Source organism: Pinus tabuliformis, chromosome Q, assembly GCF_031772625.1.
Source record: "Pinus tabuliformis cultivar Carrire ecotype Pingquan chromosome Q, CPIR1, whole genome shotgun sequence".
Classification (NCBI taxonomy): domain Eukaryota; kingdom Viridiplantae; phylum Streptophyta; class Pinopsida; order Pinales; family Pinaceae; genus Pinus; species Pinus tabuliformis.
Genome location: NC_142296.1, coordinates 939,708,732 through 939,713,275, shown reverse-complemented (window position 1 = coordinate 939,713,275; position 4,544 = coordinate 939,708,732).

Below are 4,544 nucleotides of genomic sequence, written 5' to 3'. Positions count from 1 at the left end.
ATATTTTAATTTTTAAAAAATAACAAAGTATTATATATAAAACGTAAAACCCAAAAAAAGGAGCATGCCAAAAAGTGCCTCGTCGTGATCAGCACTTACCTCATGCTCTACGTAGACGGAGGTCGGGAAAAGGTGGGAGTTGACTTTGCCGGAAAGAGGTTGTGTAGTCGGAGGCCTGATGAGTCCGCAGATCGAGGTGGCCAGAACGTAGTAGGTTAAGACTACTGAAAATAACTTAAAACTAAAAATTTAATTTTCTGCATTCTTATGGTTAAAAAATAGATATTATTTAAATATTTAAAATATCCATAAACTAATGAAAATAACTTAAAACTAAAAATTTAATTTTCTGCATTCTTATGGTTAAAAAATAGATATTATTTAAATATTTAAAATGTCCATAAACTAATGAAAATAACTTAAAACTAAAAATTTAATTTTCTGCATTCTTATGGTTAAAAAATAGATATTATTTAAATATTTAAAATATCCATAAATTTTTTAAAAATATGTTGATTATTTAGAATTTCTTAAAAAAAAATATTCTTAATATTAACTGTTTTTAAAATTATTTAAAACTTCTATAATTTTTTTTTAAATTATTTAAAACTTCTGTAAATTTTTTTAAAATATTTTGATTATAAATAATTTTTTAATTTATTATAAATTTTTTAAAATATTTTGATTAAAAATAATTTTTTAATTTATTATCTTTTTATTATTAGTTAAATTTTAACTAAAAATAATTTGAACTAACAATCAATTACACTATTTCAACTAACAAATATCTTAAACTAATTATTAATTCTTTACATTTTTATTATATATTAAATTTTAAATATAATTTAAGTTTGCCTCATGCTAACAACTCTTAAAAATATTTCACATTTCCATGAAATTTCTAATAATATTTAGACTAAAAATAATTTCAACTAACAATTAATTATCTCATTACTTCAACTTACCAGAAAAACTATTCTTTAACCATAAATAATATGAGAAATTGCAAATGGTAAAAATTTAGATATTTTCTCTCTCCAAATATATTTTAAATATGTTACAATTTTAAAATTTAATTTAATTGGAAATATAAATAAAAGAAAATTTTGACAATTTCAATACGTATTATAATGAAGAGAAATAGTTAAGCTTATAACATCATATTAACTTATATTTTAGTTGCATAGCATGAATTTAAATCAGGGTTTAGTTATTAAGATTACATAAATTAAAAATTAAATATAGTATAGATACTTTAGAATATGGAATTAATTTTTGTAATAAAAATGCAAATGTATAATAAAAAGTTGCATTTAGGATAAAATATATAATTCTAATCATTAATCTCATTTAAGATTAAAGATGTTAGATACGTCAATTGTGGGAGATATTAGATAAAGTTAATAACTAGTTTCAATTAAGAAATGAAAGGAAAAATCGAGGGGATCTATCTTTCTTCTGTATATATTTCCTAATTTGAATTGAATAAACGATTCTTTTGCTATGGGTTGAATGTTGCTTTCATGTTTGGAATCCTCCTTAGAGAAAAATGTTATAAGTTTGTCTCGTCTCTTTAATTTATTATGATCAGTGTATGAATTTGGTAGGAAATTTTGTTTTAAAAGCTGCAGTACTAGAAACTTCATTTCCACTTCACAATCTATTACTTGGACACCAACGTTGATGGAGGGGTTTGGGGATGATGTCATGTTGCAAGGGTTTCTGTACAATACAATTTACCGCTACTTTTTTATTTACACCATCCCAAATACTCTAGAATGATCTAGCATGGTTTAGAAGGATCTGGAACTCACAAAAAAAATCATTGCAAAACATGTGGTAGAATCAGCTAAGATGCACAAAATCCTCACCACACTTTTCAATCGAGTACAAACATATATGAGAACCTTCATGTTAGATACTCTAGAATGTGATATTATATTCGAAAGGCTCAACATAAAAAATGTCAGATCTATTGCAACCAAACATAAAGCATGGCATGTTTACTTAACTCAAGATCTACAAGTTGAACCTTCTTCCTTAGCCATTATGAAATTAGTACCATAAAAGGTCCTTGTTTTCATTATTTTTATTTTCATTTAATTAGTAAATAAAATAAGGTTAGAATTTGAAATAAAATAAAATTAGAATATGGAGAAAATGGAAAGTCATGTAAAAAATGAAGTGTCGTGAGAGAAGTTTAAAGGCCATGGGAGGTGAAAAATAACCTCACTTTGTATAAATATACCCTTATGGCTAGTTAGGTGGGAGTTTTAGGTTTGGATTCCTCTGAGCACCTTAGAAGAGGAAAGCTTGTTGTACTGGTGAAAATTTCATGAAATAAAAGTTGATAAAGGAAAAATAAGACCACGGTAAAAGGACACTTATTGTAAGTTGAATGTTGGGAAAAGATGTTCTAGTGGAAATCACTAAATGTGTGTTTGTCTAAGGAAAATTGGAAAAGGCTAAGGCAAAGGAATTAAAAGGAAAAAATGCATTTTTGGCACATTTATTTATGAGAATAAAGGAAATTAGGAGAAAAAGGAGGTGAAAGGTCACATGTTTCATGTGAGGAGGAAATTGAAGGAAAATAATGGAAAATGAAGAAATTAGAGGCCTCATCAATAAAAAGGCTTCTGAGGATCAGTGTGAAAGATTTTGTCAATTCAAGTTTGGATCTCTCCCATTATTCTCTCTTTCTCTCACTCTTGGTCACTTAGAATTTTCTTAGAGCACTCTATTTTTGGATAAAAGGAAGGAAAATCAAGCAAAGGAATGCAAAATCAAGCGAGGATCAAGGAAGGAAAGCAAGATCAAGCAGCTTCAGCAGGAATACTTGCAAGTAACCTTTTGCATGTGTGATTTCCTAGTTGGTTTGAACATGCATGGCTTTGCATGTTGGTGTATGGTTATCTTGTTATCAGTCGCATGGATTTTCTAGGCCCATGACATTGGTTTTCAGCCTAGCATTTCCTTTTTCCGGATGCCATGGTGCTGGGATGTTTCTTTCGGTTTTTTAGCTTTGGTTCTCTAGATGGATTTGGAATCCAAGGTAGAGACTGTCGCAATTTCCATTTCCAAAGGCCTAGGAATCCCTTGACCAATTTTGGTGGGATACATGGTAAAGCCTGAGGGAGAGGTCCCGGTTTAGGGCCTGGTAATTCGGGTTTGGATTGTGGTAAAGCCTGAGAGACAAGGAGATGAAAAATTCCTCAAGGATAGTGATGGATTCTGAATGGCATTCTAAGTTTGGTTCGATTGTGATCGGAGCACCAGTTTTGGTGTGATCATGGTTTGGTGAGGGTGGAGGTAGTTTAACCTCTAGATTCCTTGATTTTTCTTGGATTGGTTGTTCTATGAGATTCCACATTCATGCTTGGAATATGGCACGAGGGTGACTAGCTGAAAGAGAGATTTGGTTCAACCATCTCTATGGTTGGGTGGTACATGAAAGTCCCAAACCTGTTTAGATTTGCCTATGATTAATAACGTATAAGTCATCTTACTTTTGCATTGATTTATATGTGGATTTAATGGTTGTCTTATCTATGGTATTTACATGGTTTTATGCTAGTTATAAGCATGGTTAGATGGTTGGTTCATGTCATGGTTAGTTTATTTACTTACTTGTAACTGTTAAATGGATGGATGTAAGACCTAATTGAGGATGTAGTAGTTCAATGGGGAAGGAGGTGATCCTTCTGGTTATGTTTCATAAGTTGTTTCAGTCATTTATGCATTGTCTTGTATCCTAGACGTGTAGGTTTCATTTATGCCAAGTGTTTGATAGAATACCAATCTTGGTTGGGGATGCTCAGGCCTAGTCTTAAGGTTTATTTTTTATTGATCAACATTGTTATCATGTATTTAATGATCTCTAAAAGTTACAACAAATTCTAGGCAGTGGACAGGATTTGGGTTAGAAAAGTGGCTTAAATCCCGTGGTTACTAGCACAGAACTGGCAATTTTGGTCCATAGTTGTTGGCAGGCAAGCCTATGAGAGTGACTTTGGGTTGTTTCTCACTCCCTTTCCCATAGCATGAGAGCGAATATGGCCTAAGGGATTTAGAATAACAGTGGGACCTAGGGATAGGCTATTTGAGTGGCTGACTTGTCTTCTGAGGTTCTGTTGATGATGTTGGATGACTATGTGCGATGTTCCATTGATTCCACTTCCTTAAGGTCATATAGGAGATCAAATATGATCATAGTGGCATCTCATCTCATTTTTACCCCAGTTGGCATGGTTACTTTGGGTAGACCTGGGAGGGAGTGTTACATATTGGTATCAGAGCATGGTTGTGCTCTCCTTGGGTGAAGGTGCTTGGTAATGCATGCGTGTCAGTTGCATGTGTGCCTCTTACACTTGCATTTCAGGTGCTTATTGCATTTCATCATGTTGATCATGGTTGTAGTAAGGTTATCATGAGGAACTTGATGTCAGTTTTATGGAATGCATTGTCAGGAGCATATGATTGGTTATATGATTATATATAGCTTGATTACATCCTTGTATGTTGGGTTGCATTCTTGATTATTTGAT